The sequence below is a fragment of the Neolamprologus brichardi genome, chromosome 23, assembly GCF_056152115.1.
Source record: "Neolamprologus brichardi isolate AB-2024 chromosome 23, ASM5615211v1, whole genome shotgun sequence".
Lineage (NCBI taxonomy): Eukaryota > Metazoa > Chordata > Actinopteri > Cichliformes > Cichlidae > Neolamprologus > Neolamprologus brichardi.
The window spans coordinates 35,892,434-35,907,080 of record NC_142125.1 but is presented as its reverse complement, the minus strand read 5'-3'; positions in this window follow the sequence as shown (position 1 = coordinate 35,907,080).

Here is a 14,647-nt window from a genome sequence, read left to right as displayed (position 1 = left end):
GGCGTGCACACTCACAACAATGGCTGAGCGTAAATGGAGTCATGTGTGGACGTATTTTACCTCCACAAAAAGCCAAGACGCGGTTTGCGATGTGGCAAGACAGTGAGGTTTTGTGGCAGCTCCACTGACCTCGTCAAACACCTCAGAATAAATCATATCACAGAATATGACGAGCTTATGTTGAGGCGAACTGAAGAGGAGGAGAGGGACAGGTGCTGCTAGGGCGAGACAGACGTCTGTCGCAGAGTCCTTTAGTGCTGAACATGCTCAAATGGCCCACAACTTCAGTTTTTTATTTCTATATGATAATTCTGCATTATTAAGTGATAAGAACAAGTAATCTGACGTCCTGTAATCATTATGAAGCTATAATTTGAGATACAGTATAAGATACAGTAAGAAAAATGTTTTTGTACAAAGTATCGGTATTGGATCAGTATCGTCGATACCACCCTGAATTTTACTTGGTATTGGATCGGAAAGGAAATCAGTGGTATCGCACATCACTATTGAAAGCTCTTGTCCATTTATAGATGTAAAACAATATATTATTTTGTTTTGAAAAGTACTCCCCCCTCCAGCACGCTTTATAGCCCAATCAATGGATTGGGCCATTGCTTACTATTCTTCATAACTCCTTAAGTCTGCAGAGGTGAAGCAAATTTAAGAGATTTGTGGTTTCGTTTGTTTCAACAGGCTTACGGGCAGATTTCTCTGCCCGTAAGGCCGGATAGGTTCCTGCTGTTAGTTTGGTTCTGCTGGGTGTGCATTGTGACATTTTTTATTATGTCATGAAACACCAAACTCGTGTCTTTCACTCATCCATTTGGCACATCAAACCTCGTGCCTTCTGATGGCTGAAGTGAAGAAAATGGGAATTTTCTGCATAGTTAAACTCAGTGATAGGCACAGTAATGAAGTTCTAAATTGCAGTGTCATGCAGTGCACACAGAACGTGGGACTTTCCAAATGGATCCGGCTGTGAAATGTATGCAGAGAGTAAGCACAGGACCGAGGGTTTGTATAGATCGAGCAGCTTGTATCTATAGAGTCAAATGAGCTTCCATCGACTGAATGCTCGCTGATTGATGTTTAAAACCCAGAGACAAACAAAATCCTGTTTGCGTCTTAATTATTGCATTTTCCTTCGGGCTCCATGTGGATAAAGGCAATGGTAAAATTGCGTTCAGTTATGCCAAATCTGTACATAATTGATCATCCTGGCTTGAATTATTTAAATAATGAATAATGAATCACTATCAAATTCAATTCTCTGTAGCTTTAGACTATCGTAACCACTTGGCCATGCAGTTGCACATTGACTGGGGGTTAAGCCAAATGCTTGTCAAAGTGTGAATAAGCCATAATGTACAAGCTGTAACTGGAAAACATATGACATACAGAGAATTGAGGCGCATCCCATAAATAGTTTACAAATCCAAATTTTCCATCACTTGCAATCAGCGGACCGGCATTGGGGCTAATGATCTAAGTATATCTAACTGTTCACCGTTTCCAGTGAACATGGCGGGGTTACAGCCTCCAAGGCTACTGATTCCAATTCAAGAACTACTAATGAAGATCTCAGTGGGGAATGAAATGAGTAAGGCATTTCATTCACTCATGTACAGCTGAGCTGCCCTTAAGAGAGGTGTTTAACCCCCTGCTGCTTCACCAGAGGAATTCAGCCACGTGTGAATTTCTGCATTCACCAGCAACCGCGACACGGAGAAACCGATCGGCAGTTTGGAAATTTAATAATAGTAACGTCCAGATCTTTTGAATGCATATTTGAAATGATAGTTCAGTTATTTCCCTGCTGAAATTTCACAGCTGTTAATTGCTTCCCTTGTCTCTAATGCATTAAAGATCAACAAGCACACAGCTCTGTTTCGTTAGTGTTTTGACATTTAAGAAAAAAAAGCATCAACGAACAGTGAGAGAAACACAATTTGAAGTGTCGTGCAACAAGCAGCTCATTCTGTAACTTCATATCATGTTAGGGAAAAAGAAAACAGGGTAGAGTGAAACTCCATCTGCACCCTTACATGCAATACTGGGACAACCATTACTCAATTTGAAACTTGGCAGGTTGGGTATTAGCTCAAAGAAGCACATAGAGTGCTACATGTTCTAAGTAAAGAAAAAAAAAGAGAGCTCAATGGGTACTGACTCATTATTGGATGGATTTGACTACATCTGTCCACCTGAGCTGGAGTAATTTAAAATGGATTTGTATTTAGGATGCCTGCCAGTTAATCTCAGTTTGGGATTTGAATTGACTCAAGGGACCCAAACAATGAAAGAACAACATGATTAACTCAATAGGTAGCATGGCAGGAAAGCTGCCGAGGTTATGGATTCAGATCCCATCAGGGGCGCTGATGCTGAAACTGTATACATTTGCTGTGCTCTACCAAATCTGCATAATAAAGCTAAATCCGCAGTGGGTTACATGTATGGATTAGCATTTAATACAAACAAATTGCTCCATTTGAAAGCCAGGATATCACAGCGAGTGATTGCAACTTCCAGCCATATTCAGTTGAGATTTAAAGCACTGACCAGTGAGGGTTTCAAATGTGTTTCTGTCAGTCATCTTGGGCTAATTTAATGGGGTTTGAGGTGAGTTTTAGTCAATATATAGACCACAAGAATTTAATTTTGCCCATATTTTAGATTAGATTCTACAGAGCTTACTGGAATTTTTTACATCCAAATGATTATACAAATGTATATATCACCAGCCCTTCAAGGTAAGAAATTAGTGGTACTAGTCTTAATGTTTATATTGTTATTTTACAGTGAACTACAACAACAGTTGCTCGCTGTTGAAAACTGATGTCACAATTTTCTCTAGACAAGCTTTATAATACTCTCAGAAAAATAGAAGCTGTTGCAGCATGTGAACTGGAAGCCACATAGCTGAGTGCCTACAAGACTGTTCAAAGAAATCCTGCCATTAATTAATGCTTCGATCTTAAATATGATCAACCTATCTCTAATAATTGGCTATGTACCACAAGCCTTCAAGTTGGCAGTAGTTAAACCTTTACTTAAAAAGCCATCTCTTGACCCAGCAGTCTTAGCTAATTATAGGCCAATCTCCAACCTTCCTTTCATATCAAAAATCCTTGAAAGAGTAGTTGTCAGACAGCTAACAGATCATCTGCAGAGGAATGGCTTATTTGAAGAGTTTCAGTCAGGTTTCAGAGCTCATCACAGCACAGAGACAGCTTTAGTGAAGGTTACAAATGATCTTCTTATGGCCTCTGACAGTGGACTCATCTCTGTGCTTGTCCTGCTAGACCTCAGTGCAGCATTTGATACTGTTGACCATAATATCCTATTAGAGCGATTAGAACATGCTGTAGGTATTACAGGTACTGCGCTGCACTGGTTTGTATCATATCTATCTAATAGACTCCAATTTATTCATGTAAATGGAGAGTCCTCTTCACACACTAAAGTTAATTATGGAGTTCCACAGGGTTCAGTGCTAGGACCAATTTTGTTTACATTATACATGCTTCCCCTAGGCAGTATCATTAGAAGACATAGCATACATTTTCACTGTTATGCAGATGACACCCAGCTCTATCTGTCCAGGAAGCCAGATAACACACACCAATTAGTTAAACTGCAGCAATGTCTTAAAGACATAAAGACCTGGATGGCCGCTAACTTTCTGCTTCTTAATTCAGATAAAACTGAGGTTATTATACTCAGCCCTGAAAATCTTAGAAATATGGTATCTAACCAGATTCTTACTCTGGATGGCATTACCTTGGCCTCCAGTAATGCTGTGAGGAACCTTAGAGTCATTCTCCCAAAGACAAGAACCAACAGACTTAAAAACTCCTTTGTCCCACACGCCATCAGACTGTTTAACTCCTCTCTGGAGGGGAGAGGGAGGGGAAACAGGAGGACAAAGGAGGGGGGAACAACTAAGCTGTAGTGTCTCTCCACTTCACTGTGTAATACCTTTGTGCAATACTTTTTGTTAACAATCATACTTGAAATGTGCAATTCACTTGTATTTTTATTTTTATTTTTATTCCTATTTATTCTATTTATCCCCTTTGTATATTTTATCTATATATGTCTTTGTATTTATATATGTGTGTGTGTGTGTGTGTATATATATATATATATATATAATATTCTTGACTCTGTAACTTCTGTCGGTGCTGTGCTTTTTGGAAAACAAATTTCCCAGAGGAACCTACCCGAGGGATTAATAAAGTTCTATCTTATCTTATCTTATCTTATCTTATTTTTGACCAGGATATGTCCTTCAATGCACATATTAAACAAATATGTGAGACTGCTTTCTTTCATTTGCGCAACATCTCTAAAATTAGAAATATCCTGTCCCTGAGTGATGCTGAAAAACTAGTCCCTGCATTTATTACTTATAGGCTGGACTACTGCAATTCATTATTATCAGGAAGTCCTAAAAACTTCCTGAAAAGCTTTTAGTTAATCCAAAATGCTGCAGCAAGAGTCCTGACAGGGACTAGAAACAGAGAGCATATTTCTCCTATATTGGGTTCCCTTCATTGGCTCCCTGATAAATCCAGAATTGAATCCAAAATCCCCCCAAAAGTAGAATGGGAAGCAGAGTCTTCAGTTTTCAGGCCCCTGGAACCAGTTTCCAGTTTGGATTGAGGAGACAGACACTATCTCTACTTTTAAGATTAGGCTTAAAACTTTCCTTTTTGCTAAAGTATATAGTTAGGGCTGAATCAGGTAACCCTGAATCCTCCCCTGGTTATGCTGCAATAGGTGTAAGCTGCTGGGGGATTCCCATCATGCATTGAGTATTTCTTCTTCATTCACCTTTCTCACTCACTATGTGTTAACAGACCTCTCTGCACTGAATCATACTTATTATTAATCTCTGGCTTGCTTTCACACCATGTTTTTTTTTATTACTTTTTTAAAAAAAAAAGGTTTTACATATTTTTACAACAGAAAAGGAAAACAACAAACAACCAAAAACAACAATAACAAAACAAGCAGTCGACTGAAAAGCACAGCTTTTTTCCACAAAGCAATTCTGGCAGTGAGAACATGACTTTATATTCATGAATTGACAGCACATCTACAGATGTAAGAGCAGCCTAGGAGAGGCATGCAGAAGTTTATATAGATGCGAGTAGGCACAAACAGGAGAAAGAAAAATTAAATTAAATTAAAAAACAAACAAACAACATTCTAATTTCGGATATATTTCAACCACTTGTCCCATCTTGTGGTATAAATATTAGCTTGCAGCCTTAACAAAAAGGTAAGTTTTTCCATTTTATGAATCTCCTCAACAAGGCTGTGTGCAGGCAGGAGAGGACCCAGACGCAAACTCACGGGAAAACAGGACTGAACTCAAAATACAGCTTTATTGCTGACAGAGGATAAAGGCGATACAAAATAATATGAAACTAAACTGGGAAGTACTAAGGAACTGACTCACGAGGAAACACACGGAGGGGCACACAGTCATGAGGGAGAAAGCGACACAGAACTGAGGGAGACGCAGACATAAATGCACAGAGGGTAAATGAGGGAAGTGGGAGCACACGGGGAACACAGGTGACACTGATAATCATAACAAGACAGGGCAGGAGAAAACGCAACACTGACGGAAGACTGTCAAAGTAAAACAGGAAGTACCCAGAGGTTCAGACAGGAGGAGAGAGAGCACGGGGAGAGCACGGACATAACGGGCTGGGGAAAACATGGAATAAAACACAAGGAGGGGAAATGAGGGCTCACAGATACATAGAGGGTAATCAAATAAGGAACATCTAAACAGAACCTAGAAACCACGGCATAAATAAAGAACAAAATACAAAACACACGAAAACCAAGAATACTGGGCCAACATGGCCCAGGACCATGACATCTTCCTGTTAAAAGGGAGTTTTTCCTTCCCAATGTCACTAGTCTATGCCAGGGTGCTGGAAAGGAGAGTTTGTCCGCTAGTCGAAACTCAGATACAGGAGGAACAATGCGGTTTTCATCCTGGTCGCGGAACACTGGACCAGCTCTTTATCCTCTCAAGGATACTTGAGGGTGCATGGGAGTTTGCCCAACTAGTCTACATGTGTTTTGTGGACTTGGAGAAGGCATTTGACCGTGTCCCTCGGGGTGTCCTGTGGGAGGTGCTGCGGGAGTATGGGGTGTCTGGCCCATTGCTACGGGCCATTCGATCCCTATACAACCGTTGCAAGAGCTTGGTTCGCATTGCCGGCAATAAGTCTGACTCGTTCCCGGTGGGTGATGGGCTCCACCAGGGCTGCCCTTTGTCACCGATTCTGTTCATAATTTTTATGGAGAGGATTTCTAGGCGCAGCCAAGTGGCGGAGGGCTTTCACTTCGGTGGCCTCAGAATCTCATCTCTGCTTTTCGCGGATGATGTGGTTCTGTTGCCTCCTGGGTGAGATGTTCCGGGCGTGTCCCATCGGGAAGAAGCCCCGGGGCAGACCCAGGACACGCTGGAGAGATTATATCTCTCGGCTGACTTGGGAACGCCTTGGTGTTACCCCGGATAAGCTGGAGGAGGTGGCTGGGGAGAGGGAGGTCTGGGCTTCTCTGCTTAGGCTGCTGCCCCCGCAACCCGGCCCTAGATAAAGCGGAAGAAGATGGTTGGATGGATGGATGTCGCTAAAGTGCTTGCGCATAGGGGTCATATGATTGTTGGGTTTTTCTTTATATGTATTGTCGTAGGGTCTACCTTGCAATATAAAGCGCCTCGAGGTGACTGTTGTTGTGTTTTGGTGATGAATAAATAAATTGAGTTAAACTGAAACTGAATTGAGTTGTCTTTTGAGCATTTAAATTACCATTAAGTATTTCATATAAAAAAGAAAAAAGCTACAGTATCTATCCATTAATGCATATATCTATGTGTCATTCACATGACAGTCAATCAATACATTTAGGTCAACACGCCAAAGTTCAAACTGACCATGCTTTTCAAATAAATATCAGAATGGGAAAGACATTTAGGTGACTTTGAAATGTCCTGAATTTCCTGCAAGTTCCTATATTTTAGCTTCACTTAAAATTGCACCATCCCCAGAATTGGACAATAATACATTGGCAAGTCTTATAAGTTTTGATCTCAGCTGTGCCACACTAATTGATATAAGGTGAGAATTTTTTTATAAATGACATATCAACATACACTACTAGTCAAAAGTTTGGACACATCTTCTCATTTAATGTTTTTTATTTATTTATTTTTTACTACTTAACTACTGACATACTACATGCTTTTACTGCTTACGCATACATACTGAAGACGTCAAATATATAACGCAAGATATATGGAATAATGTAGCAAAGACAAAAATGATAAATGGCTCTAAATATGTCTTACATTTTAGATTATTTGTTGATAGCACTACAAACCCTTGTCCTTCTTTCATTGAGCTTCATGATGCAGTCACCTGAAATGGTTTTCAGTTCACAGGTGGGCCTTGCCAGGGTTCATTTGTGGAATTTCTTGCCTTCTCAATGGGGTTCGGACCATCAGTTGTGTTGTGCGGAAGGTACACAGCTGATAGCCCTATTTGACAACTGGTTCTTACCATAATATGAATTCTAACAATCAGCTAAGTAAAGAGAAATGACAGTCCATCATTGCATTAAGAACTGAAGGTCATCAGTCCTGAATATTGCTAAAATTTGGAATGGCCCCCAAGTCCAGTTGCAAAAACCATCAAGCACTACGATGAAACTGGCTCACATGAGGACCACCCCAGGAAAGGAAGACCAAGAGTTAAGTCTACTGCTGAGGATACATTCATCTGAGTCACCAGCCTCCAAAATCATAAGTTAACAGTACCTCAGATTAGAGCCCAGATAAATGCCACACAGTTCCGGTATCAGACACATCTCTACATCAACTGTTCAGGAGACTGCGTGAATCAGGCCTCTATGGTCAAGTAGCTAAGAAACCTTTACCAAGGAAAAGCAACAAGCAGAAGAGATTTGTTTGGCCCAAGAAAGACAAGGAATGAACATTAGACCAGTGGAAATCTGTGCTTTGGTCTGATGAGTCCAAATTAGAGATCTTTGGTTCCACCCACCATGACTTTGTGCGACACAGAAAAGGTGAACGGATGGTCTCTTCATGCATGGTTCCCACTGTGAAGCATGGAGGAGGAGGTGTGATGGTGTGGGGTATGCTTTGCTGGTGACAATGTTCGATTTTCAAAATTGAAGGCACACTGAACCAGCTTGGCTACCACAGCATCCTGCACTGACATGACATCACATCTGGTTTGCGTTTAGTTATACCAGGGGTGTCCGACTCCAGGCCTCAAGGCTGTAGGCTTTAGATATCACCCTGGGTCAACACACCTGAATCAAATGATTAGTTTATTACCAGGCCTCTGGAGAACTTCAAGATATGTTGAGGGAGGTAATTTAGCCTTTAAATCAGCTGTGTTGGATCAAGGACACATCTAGTTGGACACCCCTGAGTTAGACCATCAATTATTTTTCAACAGGACAATGACCCCATACAAAACTCTAGGTTGTCTAAGGGCTATTTGAACAAGAAGGAGAGTGATGTAGTGCTGCACCAGATGGCCTGGCCTCCAGAGTCACCTTACCTAAACCCAATTGAGATGGTTTGGGATGAGATGGATTGCAGAGTGAAGGCAAAAGGGCCAACAAGTGCTCAGCATCTCTGGGAACTCCTTCAAGACAGTTGGAAAACCATTTTAGGTGACTACCTCGAGAAGCTCATCGAGAGAACGCCAAGAGTGTGCAAAGCAGTAATCAAAGCAAAGGATGGCTGTTTTGAAGAATCTCAAATATAAAACATGTTTTTAGTTTTTTCACACTTTTTAGTTTATTACATAATTTTATTAGTTTTTCATTCATTCATAGATGCTGTCAGTGAGAATCTACAATGTAAATAATCATGAAAATAAAGAAAAAACATTAAATAAGAAGGTGTGTCCAAACTTTTGAATTGTGGTGTAGATTTGTCCAGCCTGGAGTTAAAGTTTAAAAATTAAGGTACCTTTGAAGGAGAAATGGGGTCCAACCAAGTCCTAGCAAAGCGTGCTTGATGCAGTGACTGGTGAGTACAAGTATATTTATATGTATGACATGTCAAGTATCACACCTTGGAAAACATATGACTCATATTTAACAGTGCACTTTGGTCGGGGGCTGCTGATGTTACTTTGGTAGGCTGACAGCCAGAATGTAAAATTAATTCCCCTCACCTAGACCTGCTTGTGCACACTGCCAGACTCTGGAAAACTGATTAAAAAAAAAGAAGGCTGGGCCTGGCAGAGAGCATTGCTCTCTGAGAAGTTACTATGTTGGGTGGATGCTACAGGGCAAAAGCTTGCTCAGCCAAGCCACAGATATTACATTCATTTTCAGGGGGTGGGTTGCCATTTACAGTCACGTCTGCCTCCCAGTGCTGAAGACAGCTAAGATAAGGGGGAAATGTCCCAGTGGCGGGCAAGTGAAGGCAGGGGTCCGCTGCTTTGATTTCAGATTCTGTCGAGTCCGTGATGCCGATGAAATATTCCTCCCTCAGGCGCCAAATACACACAAGGCTGATCACACCACTGACAGAGTCAAGGGGCTAACTCCGTTTTTTTTAATGTCAAGTAGTCAATGTGTATTTTTGTCTGAAGTAGAGAAGTGCCACTTACTTTGCACTGCTCTACTTAGTATAGTCACTTATGCTATAACACAGTTCAAGGAGCGAGGTGACTTCCAGGTCAGTTTGTGTACAGTAACGATGACAAAACGCTGTGTCACTGCACTTTTTCAGTTTACCTGTCATATGAAGTGATATCAAGTATCTTTTTAGTTAAAAAGTTGATACTTCTCCAATGATCAGTAGCTGTAGGCCTTAGATTTCAATAGATAAAAAAGGACAATGTAGCATTCAGTATTAGCAGATATATCTGACACCGCCGCTGTGTATTTCTTACCTCTTGGAAAATATTTCTGTTCATGAATGTTCCATTTCTTTGACTGTATCCCAGCAAATTGCTCTAAGGGTATAAAAGATGTTTCATGAGGCTGCATTTTATTCAAAAAGTATTTTCTGATTGGTGATTTTTATGTCAGCTCGGTTCGCCAAATTACCAAGGCGTTCTGTATGTGTGTGTCTGTGTGTGTGTGCAAATATGACTGCTGCTGAGAAAAGATGGATGTTAATATGAGCAAGGGGAATGGCTGCTCAGTAACAATGCCTGATTATTTGGACTACAGATCAGATATCTCAGACGTTGCTGATTGGAATTTGATGAAAGTTTGGAATAACGTAGCTCACCTTCCATGTGTTTTTTTAGGTTCACTTTAAGCTGACTGGGAGTGTCTAAGCAGCATGACAAGATGACACATGTGCTATCAATTAGCAATAAGGGGTGGGGGTGGCAGTATTTCCGATGATGTGAAGTTATTTCAGCAGACTAAGTGTGGAATAATTAGGGGAATTCTTGCCTACAAAAAAAATTGATGTGACAATTAGCAGATGCCGTTGAACATACTGTCTATCAATCAGTAAGAATGTTGCACTGCTAAATCAGGAAAATGCGCAGGAGGCACAATTCTACCGGCACTGAATTTGCTTAAGGCAAAGATTTACCCATGTTACAAAACACGCCTCTAGGTTAGGTATGATGAAGTCTTTCATACTTCTCCTCTATATTCAGTTTTGTCAGCTTCCAACTAATCTACAGTTTCCACTACCACAGAACGGCTTAGGCACAGTGCCTGAGTATTTTTTCAGAGCGCCTCAAGCCAAATGAACATAAAAAGGCATTTATGCAAGATATTAGAATGTAAAAAATGATAGTGAGGATTCTGTATCCAGCCAGTCAGGCAGACGCTTGCTGTGAAAGCTACGTTGAACCTGAAAGTTATACAGTGCACCAGCCATCTACTCGTGTCAAAGCTAGTTGGTCTGTCTGTGGGTATTTTTGTGGTTTTTTATTTTCTTTCTAGCCACTGGGCAAGATTGTGGTGTTCGGTGACTTTGAGTTTGATAAAAGTGGGAGTGAAATACAGCTATTTTATACATCTGATGAACACCAGTAGGCAACTATGTTGGAAAAAATTAAACATGTTCATGAAAAATAACACAAAATACACTGTGATGAGGTCTGGCAATTACCAGACAAGCAGAGCCAACATCTATTTTTGTTATTTTATTATTTTTGATATTTATTTTGATATTCTCTACACTCCTTAGTAAAATAACTGTGTGAATCAGTATCAAGTTCAAGTTAATGGTTCTTAATTTTTAAAGAAAATCTGTCGTTTAATCAACCTTATTCTGTTATGTAGGCTACATACATGACTGATCCAGTGTTCCATCTATGCACCTGTGTATGCAATGGGGCTATATTTGGGTTAAATGACATGTTGAAAAATGAACCTATTGCTAATCAGAAAAGTGGGGTCATCATGCAATAAAATCTGGAGAGGGTCTGAGTTCATAATTCCATCAAGTGTGACAAGATCTCCAAAATGGATGATGCAGACCACAGCACACCGTCCACCATGTCTTACAGATGTCTGTAGACATTCACTGATGTACCTCTGTCCTGACCTCCTTTGTGCATACTGGTGATGATTTCAATCACTTGATAATTTTATCACTTTATCAGACCTGTTGCCACAGATTTTCATTCTGGTTTTTCTTTAATTTGGAATTTCTCAGCATTTTTCCTTATTTCTCTCAGTTAATAATGGCTTCTTGATAGCCACGCTTTCACTGAGACCATTTCTAATGAGGATTCAGTGAACAGTACATGGATCAACTGAAAGGCCGGAAGCACCTCTCAGTTCCTGTGTCAGGTATTTGCTGTAATTGTTTCTTCTTTCTTAAGGACATGGCTTTCAAACATTGCTCTGCTGTAGATCATTTTTTAGTCCTGTCACTATTTTGTCCTCCATTTATCAAGTTCCCGCCCATTTTAAAAGCGAGACTGCACACCATTCTGAGATATGCCAAGATCTTATCCAGTAGGTCTTTAGGAATCACCTTGTTAGTGCAAATGTATTTTTTATACCCTCAGACTTTGTTATCTTGGCATTTTTCATAGATTCAAGAAATGAATGTGAATAACTTGTGACAGGCTTCTACTAACAAAGAGCCTAAAGATGTAATTTAAAATTGTTCTTTTGCTAAGTTGTCTGTTATGTGTATACTAGGGGTGCAACAATACTCGATATTGAACAGTTCGATACAGTGCTTTCGGTTCGGTACGCATATGTATCGAACAATACAACATTTTTAATTTATTTTATCAACTTTTTTTCTGACGATACTGTCTGTGTTGAGCGCTCAGTGGATCTGCGTTCGACTTATCCGCCTAGGCTGCACTGTCGAGCGCAGACCCACTGAGCGCAGCGCAAGCTAGCGAGACAGAAGTTAAGCTGTCCTTGCAACATGGCAAATTGAACCTCCCCCACCCTCATTCAGATCTGGCCTTTGGAGCTATTTTGGTTTTCATGTGACGTATGACCCTGAAGGTAAGCGCGTCATGGACAAAAGTAAAACAGTATGTCGGATGTGCCACGCAATGCTCAATTACATTGGTGGGAACTAGTGCATTAGCGCAGTTAGCTCGTTAACGTGTTGACGTCGTCCAGCCCCACCCACGGGGCGATCCGTGGTAGCTTGTTAACGGAGATTTGCCGTGTTATGGCGTTAACATCATTTTAATGAGATTAACGCTGACAGCACTAGTGGGAACACAACGAATATGACTGCACATTTACTCCGACATCATCCTAGTGCAAAGACAAGTGGAAGCAGACAAAAACAACAAGCACGCATGCTACAAACTTTACCCGAGTCATTTAGACAGCCGTTAGCACATGATTCTCCTTATGGGGACCTGATATGTTTAATATGCTGCTGAGAATATAGCCCAGAAGAAGCGTATAGTATAGCTTTTATTTTGGAAAGAGCCATTTCTCTGTAATAAACTCTCTTTTCCAAAGATGAGTGATTTCTCCATCAGATAGATTTATTTTTTTTATTACTTTGTTGTTTCAGCAACATTAAATTTAAAAACTGTACTTTTGAGTTAAAATATATATTTATAATTTTAATAAATGACAAATTAAAAAGGCATGAAAACTTTTTTGTATCGAAAAAATATCGAACCGTGACACCAAAATATTGAACCGAACCGAACCGAACCGTGACTTTTGTGTATCGTTGCACCCCTGGTGTATACACAACACTAATTGATTCATTCAAATATGGCCCCTTGGAAGCGAAACAAATAAGTGAGTGTTGGCCCAACTTTTGCACAGCAAAACCTCTTTATTCCTACATTGACACTTTGATAACAGGCTATAAATATATAATAAGGCCAATGGTCAAACGAAATGCAAGAATTCATTAAAAAGTCCTCTAAAAAGTGAGGGATTCATCAACACATAGCTCTTGTAAAATATGCACAAATCATACAAATTTCATTGCTGAAATTGAATTTTTAAACATTTATATGAACACCACGTGTACCTCAGTCTAGATTCAGTTGGCTTTCGCACTATAAATTCTATAGGTAGAAAAAAAGATAAAATGAAAGACCTTTGGTCTGCAAAACCATCTTTAAAGGTCAAAGAACTTCACTAATCCAGTCACACAGATTGTGTACAAATAACGGAAGCTGAAGATCCAACAAAGATCACTCACACTCTAGTCTGGGAGGTTACAAACAAACATAAATGGAATTACAGTAATGGGAAAAAGGAGTTTGTATATTTGTAACATGCTCAAAAGTCAACATTTGGTATGACCACCTTTAATCTTCAGCACAGTCTGAACTCTCTTTGGCAGCTTTCTTGTTTTCTTGGTCTAAAGGAAATAGATTTTGGAAGTGGTGTGCATGTGTTTACCTCAGTCTGGATTTAAGCTGGCTTTTGCCTTTACAACCTGCCAACCTAACTTGGTTCATCTTTTGTGAATCTGTCACTTAATTCTTTTGCTCACTAATCACTTAACAATGACGTACATCCACAGACTACCACAATGAAGCTAATTAAGTTAAAAAATAATCAAGAAAAGCAGGCAATTATATAATTATGCGTGAGTTCTCTTAATAATAATGACTTTTATTGAATCCAGGAAATACTTGGAAAATCTAATTAAAAAGGACCCAATTAATATGACATCCCACTTTCTCTTAACAACTTTTACGTTTCTGTAAAGCAGAAAAGAAAAACTAGTCTTGTCCTCTTCTTCACCTCTCTGTCAGCCGGTGATCAGCTGATCGCCAGCTGATCACGGGGCCGGGTTTAAAAGGGAGACGCCACCCACCTGTTCGCCGCTCAGACATCGTTCTCCTCATGTCAGAAGCTCCAACTCTTTGCCGACGTCAGTGTCCTTCTGATTCAGCAACCGTGAGTGTTTTTCCTCTCGATTCTTTTTCTGTAACGCCAGTCCGAAGCCACGCTTCGTGCACTGACCGTTACTAGATTAACTGCGTGTCTGTTCCTACCCATCGCTAGCCTTCCCCGCGTTTGGGTCTAACCAGCACGCCACACAGGCACGCCGAATTACCGTGCGTAGTCCGCCCGTTCGTGACACTCTCAAGGTTCCACCTTTTTTGTGTGAATAGCAAACATCATTGCAATAGCG